This window comes from Macrobrachium rosenbergii, chromosome 53, assembly GCF_040412425.1.
Source record: "Macrobrachium rosenbergii isolate ZJJX-2024 chromosome 53, ASM4041242v1, whole genome shotgun sequence".
In the NCBI taxonomy this organism is placed as follows: domain Eukaryota; kingdom Metazoa; phylum Arthropoda; class Malacostraca; order Decapoda; family Palaemonidae; genus Macrobrachium; species Macrobrachium rosenbergii.
Window position 1 is genome coordinate 60,543,415 of NC_089793.1, and position 26,372 is coordinate 60,569,786.

Genomic DNA, 26,372 nt, shown 5'->3' on the forward strand with positions numbered 1-26,372 from the left:
GTCAGGTTTTCCTTCAGGTGCTTTGTGGGAAAATGGTAATTTTCCGCCTGAGTGCTCCAGGTTTTCTTCCAGGTATTGTCAGAGGTATGATTAACCTGCAACAATAAATCCCCTATAACACAAATTTTTGATCAAAATTTACGTAAATTTTTATCATAATTTATGATAATTATTAATATAATTGTTAATTTCCTTGATGAAACCAACATTGAAGAACTATTTCGATAATTTCTATAAGTAGAGATCTGCTTTCTGCAGTAACCAGAGTTGAGAGCGCCTTTCCCATCCGTGCATGCGGATTAACCCCGACATGCAAGATATACGGTGTTTGCTTTTTTTGTTCATTCAGTTGCGATTTTCCTTATTAATTAGTTCGTTTCTTCTTCGTTTTTACCTTCAGAATTCGCTATAGCAACTGCTTTGTGATGTTACGGTGACGTATTTCGTTATGAAGTCAGTTAAAATGAGGTCTGGAATTAATTATCAAGCAGCTTGGCAACAACTCTTCCACCACCACCATCAACTTCAACACCTCCACCACCACGCACACCAAAAACTTTCAACCTCTTGCAACTACCTCCACCAAGCTCTCTCTCTCTCTCTCTCTCTCTCTCTCTCTCTCTCTCTCTCTCTCTCTCTCTCTCTCTCTCAAAGCATCACTCAAACAATTTGGAGCAAAATGTATCTATGACATTTTTAACCATTGCTGGCAAATTCATGCTTGCAATCTCTCTCTCTCTCTCTCTCTCTCTCTCTCTCTCTCTCTCTCTCTCTCTCTCTCTCTCTCTCTCTCTCTCTCTCTCTCTCATTCATAAATTCCCTTTATGAATGGGGTTAAACATCAAGTCATACTTGAAAAAGATCCAAGAATATTTGGCACTACAAGTCAGTCATTCTATTCTCTCCCTGTCTCTCTCTCTCTGTCACTGTCTCCTTCTCTGTCTCTTGCCATTTAATAAGATAAGAGCTCAATTTTATATATATATATATATATATATATATATATATATATATATATATATATATATATATATATATATATATATATATATATATATATATATATATATATATATATATATATATATATATATATATATATATATATATATATATATATATATATATATATATATATATATATATATATATATATATATATATATCTATATATATATATATATATATAATATATATATAGATATATATATATATATATATATATATATATATATATATATATATATATATATATATATATATATATATATATATATATATATATATATATATATATACATATATATCATGTTTTTTAAAGTAATGAATTCAAGAGATAATTATTAACCACAGGAAAGAAAGGCATTTTCAATGTGAGTATACATAATTTACAAGATAAAACAATTCAAAGGAAATGCGTGAAAGTATTTCTGAGACTTTCAGAGTTTTCCTGGGCATGCCTGGTTGGTCAGCTAGTGTAAATATATATATATATATATATATATATATATATATATATATATATATATATATATATATATATATATATATATATATGTTTATTTGTATGTATGTATGTATGTATATATATATATATATATATATATATATATATATATATATATATATATATATATATATATATATGTGTGTGTGTGTGTGTGTGTGTGTGTGTGTGTGTGTGTGTGTGTGTATACATATATACTGTATATTAAACAATGACATGTCATATGTTGGACCACGTAGCTGTCATTATGTAATTTTTATCACACCATGATATATATATATATATATATATATATATATATATATATATATATATATATATATATATATATATATATATATATATATTTACAATCATGAAACTACAAATGTTAATTAACATCAAATTCACGCTACTTTGGGAATATCCCCGATGGGGAATTATCACCAAATGGGAATTTATAAGTGATAAATATATCGGCACTGCCAGGTATCGATCCCTCGACACAATTACCTTCCAACAACTCCAGTCGACGGTCTACCCACTGAGCCATCAAGAGAAGTATAAGTTAATGCCGAATCGCCTGTACTTGTTTACCTGTTGAGACCGGGCTAATTATACTTAGCTTCGGCATTAACCCATATTACAGAGAGGTGTTTGTGATGCTGTATTGACTCTACACTGCTCCATCATACGAGTCTTGCATTCTCGCACACCAGGAAGGGCCTTCTGAGTTAGATTGCAATTAAGCTCATAAAAACCACTGTAAATTCTTAATGTGCATTTACGTTTTTGTTTATAAAAAAAAGTAGTTAATTAGTTCCCTTAGTGTGGTTTATGCTTCCATCCAGTAATTAATTTCACTTTCCCTCGTGAATTTACAAAGTGAGGGTAGCTCTTTGCACAAGACCAGGAAGCTATAAGATAAGCTGATTAAATTCCCTTCCATTAGTAGTATAAATATATATATATATATATATATATATATATATATATATATATATATATATATATATATATATATATATATATATATATATATATATATATATATATATATATATATATATATATATATATATATATATATATATATATATATATATATATATATATATATATATATATATATATATATATATATATATATATTGATATTGTTACAAGATTATGCAGATAGCATGATTTCAACTGCATATATCATACAAAGCTAGCTAACTTGCCTCAAATGAGAATAAAACGAATAACCAAAGAGCACAGAGAGCTTGTTTGTCAGGTCAATTAGACTTTTCAGATTTGGAGTTTCCCTATTCCTCGTCTAATAAGCAACCCCCATCAGGTCTTAATCCTCTTTTTCATAGAAATGGTGATTCTCGCTTTCTCTTCCTCTCTCATGGACCCTGGTGTTGGGATTAGTGGATTAACGGCCACTGGCATAGCCAGAGGACACCATTATCTAGGAGAGAGTTCATGTGAAAACTGACCTGACCTTCCAGGTCTTGGCGCCAGAAATTAAGGTGTAGCACCACTTGGGAACAGCATGGCCCCAGCTTCAATCCTGCATTTGTGACCTGTGGGTTAGACCCCATAAAAGGGAGCCACTGACTGCGCCCGAGAGAAACCGACTAGATTGCGAAAGATCCAGACGAAAGACAGACAGCCTCCCTCCTTTGCAACCCCTTTACCTCTTGATCTAGAGTCCGCCAGTCATAGCTTTGCTCCTCTCCCCGTCCTGCCCCACAAAAGTGCCATAGTCCTTCGTCAGTAGCCCACGGAGACGTCCCTGAGGACAAGGTAATGTGAGATGTTGAGACTGCAGGTCACCTTTCCTTCCTCTGTTACTAATTTTCATCATATCTTATTTTTCCATAGCTGGAGTGATATTAGTGACCTGTTTATTGATTATTGTTTTGCAATGATGAAGTGTTATTATTGTGCTTTTATTTGAGTATCTTTTGTGAATATTTATGAGAGAGGAACCTCCAGCCCTCAGCAAAACCTCCTCAGCGCCAAGATCCGTTCATCATATACCTTCTTGACTGTATCACTGGAGATCAAACCTGACGCTGAGGAACCGATTCTGCCCCAATTGTAAGCTCCCATTACACCCGCTAAGACGGGCATGTTCTTGCAGAATCTTCCTACATGGAGTGCCAAGAAGGCCCTCTCACGCATAGAAGTAATTTAAGTATCCCGTCAGCCCCTTCAATATTTCTGACCCACATTCTGTTTGTGTTCTGTCCCCTTCTAAAGTAATTGTTATCAAGTGTTTTTTCAAGTATCACCCATTACTGTAATGTATCAGGACCCTATCAGCTCCCCGCAACCTTGAATTAATTGTCAATACATCCTAGTCTTTATATTGACACTTTCTCTTATAATTACCTTTAGACTTGATTGATTGAATGGTATTGCTGCATGTGGATATATATATATATATATATATATATATATATATATATATATATATATATATATATATATATATATATATATATATATATATAAATCTGAGTGGAACTTCTTTGTTCTCGCGCAGGAGACATGACACAGCTACCCACCCAGGGTGGGGGTGTGGTAAGTAGGGGAACGGGATAGTAAGGGAGACATCCGCCCTCCTCCCGTAAACCTATTTGTCCGTCCTGGGTGGGGGCGGGGTATTCATGGGATCAAGGGGTATGGGAGACAGGAGCACTGGGTTCCGGCGCATGTAGCGCACACCAACAAGCCCATATACACACATACATACATACATACATATATATATATATATATATATATATATATATATATATATATATATATATATATATATATGTGTGTGTGTGTGTGTGTGTGTGTGTGTGTGTGTATGTGTGTGTGTGTGTGTGTGTGTGTGTTTGTGTGTGTGTGTGTGTGTGAACAAACAAGGCAGGCAAGTCAGCCAAAGTGCATAATACACAGTTAGTAGGAGCAGGAATAAATATGGCGCTGTATTATAATTTATTCCAACGCATTCCACATTCAACTGAATTCATCTTCAAGGTTTTGTACAATAAATAATGAGAAATATGAATTATATTATTCAGCAAATTGTCTAAAAATCACTTATATATAAATTAAAATGAAAAATAAAAAATGCACATATACATAAAGGTAGACTAAAGATTAACATAGAATTAGGCCAGAAATCAAAAGCACACATGTTGATGAAAAGTTTAGATAAAGAATATATAAAAAGGTATAAAAATTGCAGTTAAGAAACATTTGTACATAAAAACACCAGGGTCAGAAAGGTTCATACAAAGGGAATGGAGGTGGACTGGGTGTTCAACTGCGGAGCAAGTTGTTCAATGAAGAGGGACTCGAGAATCAGACATTCATTTGAGTTGGAGTTTTGGCCCACAATAATAGAATCGTCGTACTTGATGAGAATTTTACATTTTTTTACTATGTTCACGTGTACTGGACTGTTCAGGATTAGCTAGTGAACATCCAGTTGAAAAACTAACTCGCCATGTTTGTTCCTGCTACTTCTACCTGTGTGTGTATATATATATATATATATATATATATATATATATATATATATATATATATATATATATATATATATATATATATATATATATAGAGAGAGAGAGAGAGAGAGAGAGAGAGAGAGAGAGAGAGAGAGAGAGAGAGAGAGAGAGAGAGAGAGAGAGTTCTCTATTATTTACGGTAACACCCAAAATTCCTTCTCAATATTAAATTTGCTGTCTTGATGACCTTCTTATTTTACTTTATATTTTTGGAAGCAAGTTAAACTCAAGTCCTTTATCTGCAATCCTCTTCAACTTTCACTTAGTATTTTTCAAAATCCTCTCTACGAAACTGCTTTCTGTACTTTTATCTTCTCAACAACTTCACAAAAGTTGAGCTTCAAAAGCAATGTCGCCACTTAGGAATGACCAAAGTATGGCAAACTAAGGAGCAGTTAGTCGAACTGATTCTGAGAACTCACCAGCTGAAAGATACCGACAATGCCTCTGATCGACAAGTAAATCCATCGTCCGACGACATCGGTCAAATTTTTCGTGAAATAGAAGACATAAAAGGAAAGGATTCAGAAATACACGAACTAAATATCCTGCTCAAGACTGCTCATGTAACTATAAATAGGCTAAATCATAGGATTTCCACGTTGGAAGAAAAATTTAGCCAGAGATCAGCAAATCAATCATTATCGGTGGAAAATGAAAGGACACTTCTCATTGGAGACGAAAATCTGCGTGATGTGCGCCCATCTGATCTAGGAGACAACTGCACTGTGCAAACGATTAGGGACACCACTATGGATCTCGCAGGATGCTGGGTAAGCGAGAAGCTTGCCTGGATGCCCTCAAAGTGCATTATTTACTGCGGTACTAATGACCTCATTGAAAAGAAGGACATAAATCATATATTGGATGACCTAGGATCATTCACATCGGAACTGAAGCGCAAAAAAGAGGACATCGATTTATATGTATGTGAACTCGTGCCCTGTCTGAAAAGCGACCTGCATAACACGATTAACTTGTATAATAACAAGCTTAGGGAATGGTGTTCCGTTAACGGAGTACACCTCGTTAAAACCAACTTGAGTTTCAGGTTGGGCACTGGTGAAGTTGATGATATGTGCTTCGATAATCAAGTGGAATCAGATTCCGTCCTGAATAGGTATGGTGTCATTCGATTACTATCGGTCATCAATAAACAGTGTAGCTTCCTGTAACTAAGTAGTAGTGCGAAAACCTGCACACAAATAGTCAAGACTTTTGATCATCACGATTCGGAATCTCGAACCCGCATCAGAAACAGTCACTTTTATAATCAAAGGACGTTTAAATCGGAACAGGTCAGAAAAACAAATACACCCCACTACCCTCCTAGGCCCATTAGACAAAATGACAGAGCTCATAGTAGACCTCAATATACAGATTCGCCTCACCAAACACTCGCTAGACGTGGCTCTCGATACGACAATACTCAAACAAACAATATTTACAAAAGAGGTTGTTATAATTGTGGGGAATATAACCATAGACAGTCGAATTGCCGTTATGACCATAGAATCAAATGCAACAGTTGTTATAACTATGGCCACAAGAGTCGCTTGTGCAATGTCATCAACGATTATTAGGTCAGAGGCCACGAAGAAAGTGACGACAGCTCTACAAGGTTCGGTCCTGATAAAAGTGAACCTCTAACAATCAAGTGTTTAAAGTACGCTCAGTCATTGCTTTGTCATTTTGAAGCAATAGAGTATATGTTGCAGGAAGAGGATACTGATATTTTATGCATATGTGAGACGTGGCTTGACCCATCATTGGATGATAAATTTATTAAAATTCTTAAATATAATGTTGTCAGATGTGATGCTGGACGAGGCTCGGGAGTGTGTGTGTACATTCGAGAAAATCTGACCTTCTCAAAATTGGATAGCACAGAGACGGAAGGTTCTGAGGGCATTGAGGATGTGTGGCTGCAAGTTCAACATACGAAGTTTCCTTCTTTCATAATCGGCTGTATATACCGACACCCTAAGGCACCTGCGGCTTCCTTTTCATACTTGACGAACGTTTTTAAAAACAAGTGTCTGAAAAATAAGTCTATTTTTATCTTGGGTGATTTAAATGATAACCTTTTAGCGAAGGGAAACCATGTTTCCAGAATTTTTAAGAGTTTGGACCTGAAGCAAGTCATTGACAAACCCACAAGAATAACTGAGAGGTCTTCTACCTCGTTGGATGTTGCCGTTACAAATAAACCGGAGATGATAGTGAAAAGTGATGTCACGCCTAGCACTATAGCAGATCATGAAATAATATCCATTATCGTAAATGTCAGGAAGCCCAAACCTCAACCGGAAATAAGAACGTTCAGAAGCCACAAAAACTATGACGCAAATATACTTTGTGACATGTTGATGAAGTAGAGTTCCAACTTTGAACGCCATACTTAACACTGATGACGTCAACATTCAAGTAGGTATCTTCACGGATGTTTTCAATGGTCGCCTTGATCAATGCGCCCCGGTTGTAACGGCTGAAATAACTCGTCCCTTTGCCCCTTGGATTGATGATAACCTAAAAAGGTGTTTAGTAGAAAAAAGGAATTACAATTTAAACTCAAAATCGACAGGGCTAACCAAGTTTTAAATAATCAATTCAAAGAGACTAAGAAACAAGTGGAACATTGCCTACGCACAGCTAAGAAGAACCATTTTAGAAACGAGTTTAATAAGAATAAAGGCAACAGTAAAGCTATGTGGCAGGTATTTGGAAACATGATCCCTGGCTTCAGACACAGGGAAAATAATGATCGAACTCTTGATGACCCTCTTAAGGCAGCGGAGGAGTTTAATCAGTATTTTGCCACTGTAGGAGAAACAGCTTTAGAAAAAATCCCAAGAAGGTTTTGTGGAAATTGAAACAGAGCACGAAGAGGGAGTCATTAACAGTGTTCAACCTTTACCAAATATCCTGATTTTCGACCTCAACCTGTGGACGTTCACACAGTTGTTTTAGCATTCAAAGAGCTACGTGAAACAAATTCGTATGGTTCAGACGGCATTCCATATAAATACTTAAAAGATTCCCTTCCTGTTTTGATCTTCTATATTACAGTTATCCTAAATACGTCCATTGTTACCGGCTTGTTCCCTGAAACTTTGGAAACACCCTCATGTCATTCCCTTGTTCAAAGGTGGCGATGCCGACGAGGTGGGGAATTATCGTCCCATCTCATTACTCCCAATTCTGTCAAAACTCTTGGAAAAAATCGTTGCCAGCCAGCTTATATTCTTTTTGAGAGTAACAAATTACTGGCAAAACAGCCAGCACGGCTTTAGAGCTCGTTTATCAACGGAAACCGCGCTTATGCAAGTTAATGAGCAAATATACGAAAACATCGACAACCAGAAGATATCACTCCTCTTACTACTCGACCTTTCCAAAGCCTTCGATAGTGTGTCACACCCAATACTCGCACACAAATGTAAACAACTGCACATCGACGAGTTTTGGTTTAAGGACTACTTAACGGATCGAGTTCAGTCAGTACGAATAGGCTCAGTTTTATCATCTCCTCAGGGTGTGGGTTACGGTGTACCACAAGGATCAATCTTAGGGCCTGTACTGTTCCTAGTTTATATTAACGATATGGCAAAGGCATTGAGTAAATATCTTTTAATTCAGTATGCAGATGATTCTCAGATATTACTATCTGGAAAGATTAATGATCTTCAGGATTTACTCAATCAAGCTGAAATCGCTCTAAAAGAAGCAAAAAAAATATTTTCAAGTAAATGGCTTAATTGTTAAAGTGAATAAGACCCAGTGTATATTTATAGGATCACGCCAGTTAATAAATAAAATACCTTCTAACGCAACAATACTTTTTGATGAGACACATATCAAGCCATCTCAAACTGTCAAAAACCTAGGCGTACTTATGGATCAATATATGTTATTCGATCACCACATCAATCACGTGATAAAAAAAGTAAATGGTGTCTTATTCTTCCTCAACCGCATAAAAGATAGATTCGATCAAACATCTCGCCTAACAGTAGTAGAGTCGTTAGCCTTGAGCGTCATCAATTATTGTAGCAAGATCTGGGGAATGACGACCAAAGAGCAAATAGACCGGGTTCAGAAGGCTCAGAATTTTGCAGTTAAAATAGCATGGTGGAGCGAGAAAATATGATCATGTGACACCAATCCTTAAGGAGCTACAATGGATGAATACCGAAACTAAAATACTTTTCGACCTCTGTTTGTTTGTATATAAAATTTGCAATCATTTAGTTCCCTGACTGGCTTTTAAGTTTCCTACTGTGGGCGATGTACAAGGAAGACCCACTCGCCAGTCGAGCGACCTCTTTGTAAGACGAACAGCTACTGACATGGGAGCTAAATCAATATCGATTAAAGGACCAAGGGTCTGGAACAACATTCCAACTAATATAAAGAATGCGCCTTCAAGTAAGCTTTTCAAAAGAATTTGAAATCATACCTCCTTGAAAATAAATTACAATAAGACCAATTAAACTAGAATTTATTTATAACAAGTGGCTTGCTTTTCTCCTGATTTTTAGTCTTGACCGGCGTTTTTGCTTGGTTTTTATCGTGCTGTGTTTTGTTATGGGTCTCACTAATCTATTACCTTGTAACTGGAATAGTACTTACGTACTCAGATTTTTAAGATCTTGAGACCTTGTTAGATGTACTTTTAAAGAAGGAAGAGCAGTATGTAATTGTTGTGCTGAGGAGCTTTTAGATCTGACAATTTGTCGATGATTAAATGATTCTGTACTTTTACTATTGTATGTTGTATTGATGTATCCTTTGAGAGAAATGTAGAATAACCATTGTAAAATGGAAATAAAGTTTTTGATTTGATTTTGATTTTGATGTACTTTTTGTTTTCTTTTAACTTCAACTTTCTCTTCATTTCCATTCGGTAATTATCCACTCCTTCACACCTTTTCTATAATTCCTCATACATCCTCCTGCACTTTCCGTCCTTCCTCTTGAAGCCTCACCTGAGCTGTCGAGATGAGATTCTGATTCTCCTCGCTTCATATCACTTATCCCATCATCCACATCTCATATTCTCTCTCCGCTTCTCAATAAATTGTTTCTCTGACATATTGTTCTTGAACTGAATTCTCTTTTAGATTGTCTTTGCTTCACTTCAGACTCACTCGTAGATAACAGAGTTCAGAGATAAACTTATTCAACTGTTTACAGCAACTATCTATTTTTGTCTTAGAAATTCTTTGCACAAAAATCTGATTTTGATAGTGTTACAACTTTTCCATAACGATTCCACTTTTTCTAAATAAAAATAATAATAAAATCATCTATTTAAGCCATTTCTTCACAGCAACACTTTTTGAAATGAGGAAGAACAAAACTAGAGGTTCTGGTGAGTGAGAAAAGTAGGCAAAAGTGAAAGCAAAAGTGAGACAAACAGACAAGGCACTCATCAGGGAGCATATTATGTCCACCAGACCGTTTAACAGCCTTAGCCGTCAGAATAGACTAACCTTTGAGTTTGTTCATGACCATCGTTCTCTCGGTCACATAAATATTCAGCTGCCTTGCAGGAAAAAACAAATTCTTTTTCCTTCTCTATCTAAATGATAGCTAAAAAAAAAAAATTGCTTAGCAATACCAGCACCTTGATTTACTGTTTAGTCTGACACCTATCAAAATACAAAAATTGTGCAAAAGCATTTTTATTTTAATATCTAAGTTAATGTGACAGTTTTCTATTTCCTGAATATACTTACAGGAACAGATTGAGAATCTGAGACTTTGTGGCATCGACATTCAACACTTCATTGTTAAACACAGACATGCAATTAATGATCGCCCTAACAATGAGTGACATAGTATCAAGTCGACAACAGTTATATGCATAGCAGTATGAAAACAACTGAATTCCTCGGAAATCCTGAGACTTACAATCGTGAAGATGATTTTTGGAGCAACAGATTATTAACACTTTCCACTCTTGCCTCAGCCGAGACGAAGAGTAGCTGCTACTCCAGGTACAGTACTAACTGGTATGTGGGAAGTCGACCCAATTCACTGTGAAAGTTTTTAAAAAGTCCAATACTGTTTGCATTCTAGTTTGATAGGATTCTCGATAATGGCATCAATAAAAAGAATAATACTTTTTCTATCTTTATGTCCAGTTGCCGTTGGCATACTTTTAATACCTTACATGCAGGAGCGCTTAGAACTTCCCAAAGTATTAGGAAAATATATCTTATGATGGATTTTCCCTAGCAATTTTTGCTTCATAAAACACTAATATTCTATGTTTTCCTCTTGATATATATTCCCCCTCAACATCCATTATTCTGTGATTATCATTTTTCATGAATGAACTGATACTGTAATAATCTTATTGAATCTGAAGCCAATTTTTTTTTAAATGATGCCAGTCACCGTAGTCTAAATCGGCTGCGTTCATTTATCTATGAGATGAGGAACGCTCTGTACCGAGCGAATAACAAGAAAAATGCCATTTATGAAATTACTGATTAACTGTTTCTTCTTTTCCAGAAAGTAGTCCTCACTTTGGAGTTCACCTTATAAGGCACTAATTTTGTTATTTCTAAAACAAAAACAAAAAAAACACAAAAAAATGAAAAGAACAAAAATATTTACAAATCTAGAAAATTAAAACTTAAGGTTTTCTCACTATATGGCATCATATGATCCACGTGTTTACAACCTAGTGTTCTAATCCCCAATCCCATGGTCTAAGAAAGAGAAGGTCTGTTCACAACTGGCCCAAAATTCGACCAACTTCGCGCATGACGTCACAGCGCGAACGGATGGGTTATTTACCTGCTAGTCAGGTCAAGGAACTGTAGGAGAAAGGAAGTGTCAATGTGATTGGAGCGTTGTATTGTGTATTTACGTGTATTTTTGTCATTGCAAAACTATGCCGAATATTTGTGCACTGTATGGATGCAACTCAATTCAGATCGAAATACTGATCTTACTTTTCATACATTTCCTAAAAATGAACTCCGAAAGAAATGGATTCATCTGTGCAAGAGAAAAGACAAATTTAATGCGGATTCTTCGAGGATCTGTAGCTTGCATTTTGAATCAAGTGATTATGCAAGGAACCTTAAATATGAATTACTTGGAATCCCAATACCAAGACATCTTGTACGGTTAAACAGTGATGCAATACCAACACTACATCTGCCTACTTCAGAGGGTAAGTTCAGATTTTCGTATTGTTTTAGTAAAGAATTAAAATACCAAAGTTTCCTTTGGAGGGTAAATGGTTGACCTTGTTAATCCTCTTATAATACCTCGCCAATATTTCCATTGTTCCTTGCCCCGTTCACCGGATGCTACCAACTATAAGATTAGGCCTGACCATACTGGTAATGAGATAAGTTGTTTTCAGTTGAACGTAAGTCACCAGTTAAAACTTGTTTTGTTTTGCCTTTGTAGTAACATCAGTTGTAAATATTACAGGAAATAATGTAACTACAAGCCGAGAGTTCAGAGCTGTGAAGAGAGGTATGAAAAGATTTATTCATGACATTGAGTGTTCACCTACTGTCAATGAACTGCAAGAAAATGCGCATGAAGAACCACGAGTTGCCACCATAGACAAATTGCAGCAAGAGCTACAAGAAGTCAAATCAGAGAGGGATGCTCTTCTCAAAGAAAAAAAAAGAGTGGGAGATAGAACGGTCTTCCTTACAAGAAAAAATAGCTACAGTAGAATTCAATGCTACGTCTCTTGCAAGAAGCAATTTAAGCAAGTATTTTTCTCCCTCTCAAGTTTTCTTTTTTAACTGGGATTCCTGTTAAGCACTGGTGTGAAGATGATATTAGTGGTGCATTGGCCCTGCGATACTTAAGCCCCAAAGCATATAGATATTTACGTAATAAAATGGAATTTCCCTATCCATCTATTTCAACATTGCACCGCTGGGTTTCCAAGATCAACGTAGAACCAGGAATATTAACATCAGTGCTAATGCCTCTACGCCATAAGGCAAAGACAATGACAGAAATGAATCGCTTGTGTGTTATGTCATTTGATGAAATGAGTGTTGCTTATGAGTGGACCTATGACAAGGAACTGATACTCTCTATTCACCCAAAAGTAAAGTTCAGTGTGTTATGATTAGGGGTTAGTAAGTTCTTGAAACAAATCATCTACTATAATTTTGATCAGAAAATTACCAAAAATATTTTATTTAGTTTGATAACGAGTGTAGAGTCCACAGGATTTCACGTTGTTGCCATTGTCAGTGATCTGGAAGCCAGTAATGTTAAGCTGCACAAGTCTTAGGTGCAGACACAGATCATCCGTTTTTCACGAATCCAGCTGATTCCGACAGACGAATACATATTTTAGCAGATGCACCGCACCTGATCAAACTTGCGAGGAATCATTTTCTTGATAAAGGATTTAAAGTAAATGATAAAAATATTAATAGTGAGTGTGTGCGTGAGATTATCAAAAGAAGTTGTAATGATTTAAAAACTGCCTATAAACTTTCAGAAAATCATGTTAATGTTTCAAAAAGCAAAGAGGATGAATGTTAAATTAGCAGTTCAGTTAATCTCGAAACAACTGCCAAATCTTTAAATTTTTTTTTGGAGAAAAGGGGCTACTTAGCAGCAAAGATTGGGCTAGCACAAGCAAATTCATTGCGTTGTTTGATTCTTGGTTCGATTTATTTAATTCTAAGGCTCCTAACGATAAAAAGCACTCACGGAATGCTTATGGTGTGCAGTTGCAAACACAAAATTCTGTTTTGAAGAAATGATAAATACTGTTGAATCAATGAAAGTTTGTGGGTATGATAGATTATTGCCATTTCAGAAAGGACTGATTATGTCTTCAAGGTCACTGCTAAATTTGTATGAAATGTTAAAAGAAAATATTGCATATCATATATAATGACTTACAGATTAAACCAAGATGTGCTAGAGCATTTCTTTGCTTGCGTAAGACAAATGGGAGCATGCTATGAACATCCATCTCCAATTCAAGTGAAAAAATCGGATAAGGGCATACATATTAGGCAGAGACGTGGCCTTAGTTGGTAGCAAGTATAATACACAAAAAGAAAATTGTGATACGAGTTTATCTGAGGGTACATTATTTCATTGTTCTGGAACCTCGTCAGCATTTGACCAGAAAACGTTGGATGAGGAATTATGCTTGTCTGCAATGCTGTTCTCAGTTTCAGACGATGATGACTTTGTAAACGAAAGGGACAGACCAAGTACTGACGATGATACACCAAATTTTGATGAATCAATTGATTTTGAAAAAGCAATGGAGAACGAGGATTGCGTTATGTCGGTGGATACATTGCACATAAATTTCCTCAACACCAGTTTTTAAGTACCACTGAGAACTCGATTGGTGACAATACCTGGATTAATTACATTTCCAGGGAAAAAGAAAAGCTGATGCAACCGACTTGCAATTTTTGAAAAATTAAAAGTTATGGAGAAGCTGTTCGAACTTATCATGGAGAGAAAAACCTGAGGGCAGGTAGAAATTCTGTCAAGACTTTAGTAGATGAAATAACGAAATTTGTAGTTCTACCACTGGACGTCGTAACATTTTTTGTGCGATGCAGAATTTTTTTTAGAATGCGTATCCTGAACCAAAATATGAAAAACATGCGAAGTGAAAAACGCAAATTGTCAAAGTTAATAACATAAATTAATAGAACTAAGGGTTCTCAGAAAAGTGTATTGATAAGCTATCTCATGAATGTTACTTTTCACCTGTAAAGTTGTTTATTAATCATATTCTTGATGTTATATCATAATAAAGTTCAATATTCTATGAATGAAATAAATCTTTTATTGCCCTTCCATTACCTTTATAAACAAACTATTGCATTTTTCTTAATAAAAGTTTGACAATATTGAGTAAATCCCATTATTAGAATTAAAATCTTTTGGTTTATCAACAATACCTTTCGAGTCTTACTGTACCCTATCCGCTGTGTGACGTAGGTGTAGCACCGCCTACCTGCGCGTGAACAGACCTTCTCTTTCTTAGACCATGCCCAATCCCCAAGCCCTGACCAACTCGGTAGGAAGCATTGCGTAGAGAGAGAAAGAGAAAGAGAAAGAGAGATTAACAGGATGTACTATCCAGACTGAGAGGGAATGCAACCATGTTAATGTAATTTCACACACACACACACACACACACACACACACACACACACACACACACACACACACACATATATATATATATATATATATATATATATATATATATATATATATATATATATAATATGTATATATATATATATATATATATATATATATATATATATATATATATATATATATATATATATATATATATATATATATATATATATATATATATATATATATATATATATATATATATATATATATATATATATATATATATATAATATGTATATATATATATATATATATATATATATATATATATATATATATATATATATATATATATATATATATATATATATATATATATATATATATATATATATATATATATATATATATATATATATATATATAGTGTGTGTGTGTGTGTGTGTATATGTGTATATATGTATATTTGTGCGTTCAATAATAAATGTGTTATGTGCATAAATCCACGCACTTTATACATAACAAAAAGCTCTCATAATTCACGGGTAATCGATTGCCGTTCCATCGGATAAAAAAATATTAACATGTGTACTTTACTTTCTCTAATGCTTACTTTTACGGGCATCATTTTTAGAAAGGGCAAACCTACTGTCTAACTCTGATATGAATGCGTGAAAATATGCACAGGTAACCCAATATATTTCAGTAATTTTGCGATGATGTTATCAGTACAAATTAATTTTTCTGTATGTAAGCAATTGTTGTTTGAAACGACAGATCAGTGAGTATATATTGATCCTATTTGTGGGTGATATTTTAGCGATGGCTAAGCTCTCAGTTGACAAGGAATAGCCTCCATAGTTTTCTAGATTCAGATTTATGAACGCTTTGTGAGAATTTTATAACAGGCTGTAGTTGGTACATACACGCAGACATATACAGCTATCTGGATTCACCAAAAATATTTGCTTTTATATTAGCCATACTTTATAGTTCAGCAATACATTATTTCTTATGATTCATTATATATTCTTGTAGTTAAATAAATTTTAATTGTTCAAGTACATTCTTTTTTAGATATTCATAGGAATTCATGTCAGGTATCATTGGCATAATGGTAGTTATGTTATATTTTTATAAGCCTGATATTTGAAAAAATCTCCGTCACTTTCATAACATTGAAATGTGCGGTCATTGAAAGGATGCCATGTCACTTGCAATGAGTGTGCGTGTGTCTGTGTGTGTGAGAGAGAGAGAGAGAGAGAGAGAGAGAGAGAGAGAGAGAGAGAGAGAGAGAGAATGTATACGGTAAGAATAGGGGCCACTAGTTTTTCTTTTTAGCGCAGCTACAGCCGAACTGCGAATCTCCTAAGAGAGAAATATTACAACCTTTGTATGCTGTATAAAGTACATATTTTATACAGGTTTTGGTTGAAAAGATAAAAGAAAACATACAATTTTTTTCCCTTGAGCTTCTTTACGATGAAGAAGACTCTTGGAGATTATACATTAATTTTGAAATCTGAAAGTGTTGAATTGTTCTGATACTTTCGGCCGAGGCAGTATAGGTAATTTCCGCACTGTTTTTAGGGGGTAAGGTGAACATGGATGGTGGTAGGTGGCAAAGCCATGGTCTTTCTTAGGCCATGGGCAAACCTATTTACATGGCATATGAGGGAGTGTCATTGTTCATTTCCAGGCCTCCACATACTGTACATCAGGTATGGTAGGCGTGACCGCAAAAGCCATTTGCTTGAGATTAGTGCCAGAGATCATCCCGAATTTATGATGAATGAATTTACTTTAACTTTTACAGACGCAGTCTTATAGCCGAGTTTTATAAAAAAAAAAAAAAAAAAAAAAAAAAAAAAAAAAACGTAAAAAAAAACAATCAATATTTAAATGAAAAATCAATTTCAAAAATCACCATCTCCTCGCAGATTCCTGTTCGTACCTTGATCCTTCACGGGGATTCCAGAATTCCCCCATCGGCAGTCAAAAGTCAGGAGGGAAGTGGAAACAATAATTGAAGGTTCCGGAATCCCCGTCATAAATTAGACTGGGAATAGGAATATGTCAGGACTCGGGATAATCCACTGTCCCCTTCTGAAGTAAGTGTTCAAGTGGTCAAGCCCAACGAAGTCGATGCAGGTGGGCAACAGAGAGCTTGGAAAACAAATGGGAGGCATTTCTTGCAAAACAACACCGGCATCTCAAACACAACCCCCAAAGTAGTCTGTCATGTAGATAATCAAAAGCAGTCGAGGTTACAACATATTGTTATTAAAAATATCATGTTCAGTCATGTAATCACCGTTTTTATCAGGCCATTCAATCTTTATACGCACAGACACACAGACACAGACACAGACACATACACAGACACACACACACACACACACACACACACACACACACACACATATATATATATATATATATATATATATATATATATATATATATATATATATATATATATATATATATATATGAAATGAACACATGGGAACATGTTTCACAGAAATATATATATTCATATATACGACGATGAAGAAGGCAGAAGCCTAATATACGGAGACCAAGGGCAGATGGAGAGGCACACGGACAATCAACAGGTTTTATTGTGGCCGACGGCGTTTCGCAATAATCCATTGCATTTTCAAGGCTGTAATGACACAATTTTGTTTAATAAAAAAGGGAAGTCACTACATAAAATTATAAAGGTAAAAAAAAAAATATATATACATTTCTTAAAATATCTTAAAACAAACCTATCCAGTCCATGGCTAAAAAGTGACTAAACAGAAAAAGGCAAAACTAGTCGAAAGCAAACAGAACAGCAGAGAAATTACAAAAAAAAAAAAAAAAACAAAGGTGTGGAGGACGTCGGGGCATTTAACGAGGGAACGAGTGCTTTCATGAAAATTGACTCTAAATTCGTAAGCTCGTCCTTGTGTTGGGCTGAGGCTATTATTTCAAAGTTTCTCATATCAATCTGCGTTTTGCAGATATCAAATATAAGAAATCACTCTGCAACCTGCAAAACGCACATTGATATGAGAAACTTTGAAATAATAGCCTCAGCCCAACACGAGGAGGAGCTTACGACTTCAGAGTAATTTTCATGAAAGCACTCGTTCCCTCGTTAAATGCCCAAACGTCTCCCACACCTTTGCTTATTTTGTAATTTCTCTGCTGTTCTGTTTGCTTTCGACTAGTTTTGCCTTTTTCTGTTTAGTCACTTTTTAGTCATGTACTGGGTAGGTTTGTTTTAAGATATTTTAAGAAATGTATATATTTTTTATTTTCACCTTTATAATTTTATGTAGTTACCACCCTTTTTTTTATTAAGTAAAATTTTGTCATTGTAGCCTTGAAACTGCAATGGATTATTATGAAAACCGTGGCCACAATAAAATCTGTTACATATAAATACATACATATATATATATATACGCCGCCACATATATATATATATATATATATATATATATATATATATATATATATATATATATATATATATATATATATATATATATATATATATATATATATATATAAGGAACACAGTGATAAAGGATACCGACTTATTCAAATATCTAGGATGTGTGTTTACAGATACAGGTAACAAAAACAGAGAGGAAATCGCTGAAAGAATAAAGAAATCTAACAGATGCTCTGGAGCTCCTTATCCAATGAGGAGAGAGGCGAATGTACCGAGAAAAGTAAAGAAAGCTGTATTCGAGGGATTGTTAACACCAATAACGACATACGGATCGGAGAGCTGGACAATGACAAGTAAAGACAGAATTAGGGTCCAAGCCTCAGAGATGAAAAGCCTGAGAACAATAATAAACAAAACTAGGAGAGAGAGAATGAGAAATGAGAATGTCAGGAGAATAGTACGAGTGGCACGTGTGATGAACAAGATTGAGAAGCTACAGCTGAGATGGCTGGGTCATCTAATTGGATGAAAATAGAATTGCAAGGAAAGATGGAATTGGACACCTGAAGGAAGGAGATCGAGAGGTAGACCTCGTAAGCGCTGGAAGGATGGGGTGGAGGAGGAGATCCTGACAAAGCACAGCGTGCCAACAATCGAAGAGCTTAGAAGAGATGGAATATTTGAAGACAGAAGAGGCTGGAGAAGACGACTGACCCCACTAACAGGCTGAAAGCCTACCTGGGAGTGGAAGTGAAGTAAAGTGATATATATATGAGAGAAATAGAGAGAATGTTATTGCAGAAGATCTGTTATGTTAATCTTTTGCCTTGCCTTATTTTTATATTCTCGACAATGAAAAGTAAAAATTTCAATGGTAAAGTATAAATGACAAATCATGAGAGGAAAGAATTTTTGTGTTCAGGTAAACGGATAATTTTCCACGTGTACGTCTTCATTATATATTTCTTATTAATTTTCTTCGTCCTTGTTAACACTTATTATTTTCGTCCAGAAGTTATCGGGGAGGGCACAGTCTTTCGCCAATATCACTCTCCCAGTTGTGAGTCAGAACCGGACGAATTGTATACCATTCAACCAAACCTCCTTATAACAAAATGACTATGTTATCGCCACTTTCGTCGATTTCTATAAACTCTCCTTCTGCAGGACACATTTCAAAGAAATCTAAGATTTCAGAAGTAGTGTGCAGTTACCAGTTAGACTATATATTGTTAGAAACCAGTTGTTTTAAAGGGATGACATTGGACCGATAGACGAATTGCCACACTTTTTTCAGGATTCGCTGATTAGTTAAATAGGGACATTAGCTTCTCAAAAAGAGTGGCAAACAAAATTAAAAAGTTGGTAACAGAATTGTTAATATTTAATATATTGGCGAGTTGTAGATAATTGTGAAAAATAAAGCTTGTTTTAATTATTAGAATGAATATACGAATAACAATTAATATGGCCAATATGCGATTTATTTTTCTTAAAGAATGAAACAATTTCTAATGATAAAAACATAGAGCCTGGGCAGAGGAGAAGTGACCGCGTGAAGTCACGCCTCTTAACCTCCATACCCTCAAGATCTAAAGACTACAGTTTAGATCTTTTATACTCCTCACCTCCAAATCCCTCGCGTGAGACCTTCTTGTCTTCTCCGTGTGGGCAAAGCAGGGATGTGTATTATCGCCTGACAGCCGCTTAACGTGGCCAAAAGCCGCTGAGAAAAGGAATCTTAAGCTTTTCATTTTGTTACTAATCTGGAATGATTTTAAGGGGAACAGGGTTGATGATTTATTTCAAATTGGAATGAAATTGATCACCAGGAACCACTGAAGCTAGTATGCTGATCCTAATAAACGAAAAAATTCATATTATGAAGTAAACAACGAATAATCAAAAACTTTTCAGTGGGGCCGTACAGCTAGCCCCGCACTGAGTCCGTAAGAAGATGTTGGGCTAGTACAGGTAGCCGAGGGGTTCGAAGGGTTAAAACCTCATCAAAATCTTAAAAGTGGTAATCAACAAAGATTTTACAGATTTCAAATAGATCCCATTTCCGTTCTTGAGAGCTTTTCTGAAGAAAAAAACGACCATACTCTACATATAAGAGAGTGAAAACAAATTCTTCAAACTTCATCGAAATCCCCAAAAGTGATGCTTCACCAAATTTCAAAAAGATCCGCCCATCCTATCTCGAGAACTGTTCTCGAAAGTAAATAAACAATAATATACACAGATGAAAACATTATTTGCTTCCAGAAATGCAGCAAAAAAGAAAAAACAGTTGCTCAAACCATAGCAACAATTTAACTTAATAAGAGTTACTGGACCCGAGAATGCTCGCCTCTAATGAGGACCTGGGTAGCTCGACTGGGAATTAACTCAACCATCAACACCACCAGAGGCCGATGTTGAATATTCGTGTAAAATTTAGCGTTTCATAAAAAGAAATTGGCAAATGAGATACAGTTAATTCAATAGGTGATAAAAGTCAAAGAGCAGTAACTTCAGAATCGGGTTATTAGGTTGATTATATTTACTGAGGCCTTTATCGGTGATCCAAAATACCGATGGGAAACTGAGCAGAATGGTAGGACACAGTACTGTCATCTGGGGCTGGGTATGGAACTAAAAAGTAAGCTAAGCATTAAAGGCAAGATTTATTGATATAAGAAGAATATAAGGTATGGGGTACTTCGGTTCCAACTCCTTTATGACTCGCATGGTTCAGTTGGTAGTGCCTAGCCTTTCAATTGAAAGCCCGGGATCGATCTGATGTGAGTCAGAAATCTGTATATATATATATATATATATATATATATATATATATATATATATATATATATATATATATATATATATATATATATATATATATATATCTCCTCAGCATTCCTGGAATTCCAGTAGAAACTGAAAGGACGTCTTCTGGAATATCATAAGGACTCTGTCTTAATTCGAACTTGCCTGGCATCAGCTTTCCGGTCAAGGAGACGTAATACTCACGTCAACACTTCCGTGGCAAGGTCGGAAAACAATCGATTCCCGTCTCAGGGACGCCATGTCGACTCTCCTCTTGTGACGCTGTAACCAACGCATGCCTCCCCATGCCCGGAAAAGGGAAGGGCTGAGCCTTAGTGTTTATTGCCTGGCGTGAAAATGAAATAAATAGATAGGAAAAAAAAAACTGGGAGTCTTATGAGATTAACAATGAATCACTTGTGTGATTAAGCGAATAAGTCACAGCATCCCCAGGGTTCAAACTCCCTCACTATATCAGGTTATATTTATAATTAATAACATTTCGCATTACAGTTTGACGCAGACTTTCCTTTATACAATATTCCACCCAAAATTCCGCTTCAAAACCTGTCCCTGACTGGTGGAAATCCTTTAAGCTGCTGCGAAAATTCATCATCGTCCCACTCTTGCCTCTTTTTGCACAACAATTAATTCAACAAATGTTCGCAGTGATGTAACATAATAATACAAATACCGCCATTCGAACTGGATGGCTTTTTCGAAATGAACTTCAGCAAAAGTAGGATTACTGGAATACCGTCCAATCGTTCCTCTTTCCGAGTTTGTTTATGTAGTTTCCTTGCGAAATATTTTCAAAGATTACACAGCAGCGAAACTCTGGCTAACAAATAAAGTTCTACATTCTGCAGACGATTCGCGAGTTATTATGGAAATGAGAAAATGTTCGTTTTGCGTTTTATAATGAAAAAGGTTTTATATTACTTGCCATTATTTTTTTCCGTCATGTTAGTCACAACTAAACATTCGCAGTCCCATATAAAAATGGTAATTTATTTCCCGTGAAGCTTTTATGAAGATTCTTGTAATTCTAGGTTACCTAATTACTCCGGTAATATATCGAGTCCTGACTTTATCGGCGATTAGTAGTAAATGCTCATACATGAAAAGGACCTCTTTGAGCAGCTGCCTCTTTGTCTGACTGCCTGTCCGGATGTCCCTCTGACTGATATATATACTCTGACAAGCAAGAGGTCACGGGTTGGCAAAAAAGAGGCAACTTGCATCAAGTGCCTGATAGTCAATCAAGTGGTGGTGGTCACAGCTAGGGGTAAGGATCTCTCTCTCTCTCTCTCTCTCTCTCTCTCTCTCTCTCTGCATTGTTCTCCCGTTGTTTAATTAACTTGCATTTTCTCTGCAGGTTACAAACTGCTGACAATTATTGGCACTGTACTGTTGACTCTACCCATGCAAATAAAATTTCCCCATAACTGAATTAATTTCCTGTCTCTATTTAATTTGCTCTGAGTCATCAGTTGGTCGTTCACTAGTGGAACCTGACCTACATCAGAAGATTATATATATATATATATATATATATATATATATATATATATATATATATATATATATATATATATATATATATATATATATATATATATATATATATATATATATATATATATATATATATATATATATATATATATATATATATATATATATATATATATATATATATATATATATATATATATATATATATATATATATATATATATATATATATATATATATATATATATATATATATATATATATATATATATATATATATATATATATATATATATATATATATATATATATATATATATATATATATATATATATATATTTGTGTGTGTGTTTTTCTCTGCGCATATAAGCGTATGTTGAGTAGAGAGTGTGCATTTATTAATGCTTTTATTTGGAACGGGAAAGGATTATTGCAAGTAAGAGCGTATTAATGATAAATTTTTTCATGTTCAGTCGATTTTCTTTAGCTTTTAAATATGACTCTTTTGTAATTTTTCATAAAAAACGGCAGCGTGAATTTACACTAACTTTTGAATTCGATTGCCTCAGAATATGCAGATCTAAATTGATACTGTTATTAAATTGGGAAGCGCCAGAATCTAATTAAATAGACTGAACACCGAAAATACAGTTGTAATGGGTTTCTGTTCCGACATATTCTACCTGGATGCTCGTAGATAGGGTTTTTTTTCCTGAACATCTTTATTTATTTCCAAAGTGAACTACCACTACACAGAAGACTCATGTGCAAAAAATGTGGTAACAAAGAAAAAAAACTGTATAATAAAAAAAGATGAAGAACAAAGAATGGACAGATAAAAATGACACAAGTCTAAAGATCAAATTATGTTTAGAAAACAAGAATAAATTGCATTTTGCATTTCTCTTCATTTTACTTTTACTAACAGGTTCTGTCCAGTCACTCTGCATTCACTGCTGACGTCATGAAGATTAACAGAGAAAGAGAAGGTCGATGGTCACCTTCATAAATCCTCTTGTAAAAACACACCTGACCATTTCCTTTCATCCTTATGAACGTCAAGATTCTATGATGGCTCGCACTAAAAAAAAAAAAAAATTACAGTTTGTGCGGCTTCGCCAGACAAGAAAAATAACAGAGCTGAATTCTTCAGTTCTTAGGCGCACAATTAACACGTAAAAACTGCGCAGAAGTTTCTTCGGCGCAATCGAGTTTTCTGTACATCGTATAATGCTGTATGAGCCACGGCCCATGAAACTTTCAACCACGGTCCGGTGGTGGCCTGTCCTATAGAGTTGCCAGACGCACGACCATGGCTAACTTTAACCTTAAATAAAATCAAAACTACTAAGGTTAGAGGGCTGCAATTTAGTATGTTTGATGATTGGAGGGTGGATGATTAACATACCAGTTTGCAGCCCTCTGGCCTCAGTAGTTTTTAAGATCTGAGGTCGGACAGAAATAGTGTGAACAGAAAAAGTGCAGACGGGCAGACAAAGCCATCTCAATAGTTATCTTTTACAGAAAACTAAAAACTGAAGCGTTAGTTCAAAAGAACTGTGGTCTTCTTAAGTTGGTATTCACTTTTTTTCTTTCAATAAATCAAGCCCATTATTCGGAACTGAGTGCTGTATAGGTGCCACTGGTGTTCCATTCGTGATGATACTGTTTAAGCTTTAAGGAAACAAATTGTGTGTAGCCTGCGCCTGCACATCAGGAGATTAGAACAACTGGAGAAACAGACTTGCAGATATGTAATGGTCCTCCTCGAATAAAGTCCAACAAAGAAGAAAAGATATAAACATATGAACTGAGAAACACGCAAGGTAGGTGAAATAAATAACAAGAGGGAGGGTGAGTTGACCAAAACTGACCAGAAATGAGATCATGGTAACAGTTTTCGCCAAGCAATTATAAAAGAGATCCCGTTTCTAGGCTGAATGATAGATAGAAGAGATTATTACAGAAGTAACTAGCTTAAATGAAGTGAATGGAATGGACGACCTTGCATATATGTACACAATTAATTTTTTTAGGACAAAGGGTTGCAATGAACATATTGAGACTTTCTTCAGTACCTAGTATTATATAAAACCCCAGAGATGCAAAAGAAGAATGGTAAAGTCAAGAAGAAAGAGAAACAGTGAGGGAGGTGGAAACTGATGAAATACTGGGGATGAATATGAGAACTTTGTGGAGGAAATTATATTTTTTAGTAGAAACCAAAAGCAAACGGGAACGGTATTCAGCAGATGGATAGTGGAATAAAACTTATAAAAACATAAATTCTGTCTACGGCTCATGTAACCCGGTATGAAATGAGTGAATATTTTGTAAAATTGTTCATTGTATTGTATATGATAGAAGAAATTAAAATCTAACACTGCAAGATTTCAGTGGATTATCGTAAGCTTATAAACAGCCGTGGAAGTGATTATTCGAGATGTACAGATGGCAACTCAAAGTCTAAATGCTGGAAGGGCTAAAGAAGTTGTTAATGGAATTACTAGTGGGATTCGAGTGGCTGACTGGATCAGCGAGAAAAAGGTATCAAACGAATAGAAGCGATGAATAATAATATTCTTATTTAGCGTACTTCTAATGTTGCTTGAGAGGTTTTTATTTGGAAAATGAAAAGGAGAATCGATCATCTGATGGGGAAGAACGTAGTCGTTTCAGAGTATTTTGATCAACTGTCCATTCATGAAACATTCCATAATTACATCTGGCAAAGATTGACTTAGATAGAGTTTATGATTTAATTGCTAATGATGATGCATGGCGCAAACGACTATTTGTGAGGGGAAAAAGTAAAAGTATTTCTTTTTGAAGCAGAAGCTTAGATTAGAATACTAGACGCAAAGGCAACAACTATGCTGGAAAACTAGAGTAGATAATGGTGTCCTATAAAAGCTTACTGTTCAACACGCAAAGATGATGTTGTGCGTCAGGTCGTCGAGAGACAAGGAGTTGTGGTGTAAGTTGTGAGCCTGTAAATCGAAGGGTAATTTCTCAGTAAGAAATAAGAATATTGGCAGGTGACAATAAATAAAGGAGTTCATAAGAGGAGTAGAGATTGGACATTAGAAAGAAAAATGTTGACAGTGAAAATGTCAGCGCAGAAATTAGGAGAATGGAGGCTCGTTTGGGTATTTACAAGGGAATGTTCTTCATATGCGAGGGCCAGAAAACACCCAATCACTAAAATAAGTAAAGCAAAAAAGATTGCTGAAGATTTACGAAAGTTCAAAGGACGTTGGATGAAGGCAGGTATAGTCTTAGATGAATTGGGGAGAGGGAGACTTGTGTGCATAGATATGAAATCCATCAAAATAAAATCTGTTATATACAGAACCGTTCTTTATTTGCTAAATAAACATAATATTATAAGTATAATGACCTCAATGTGTAGCC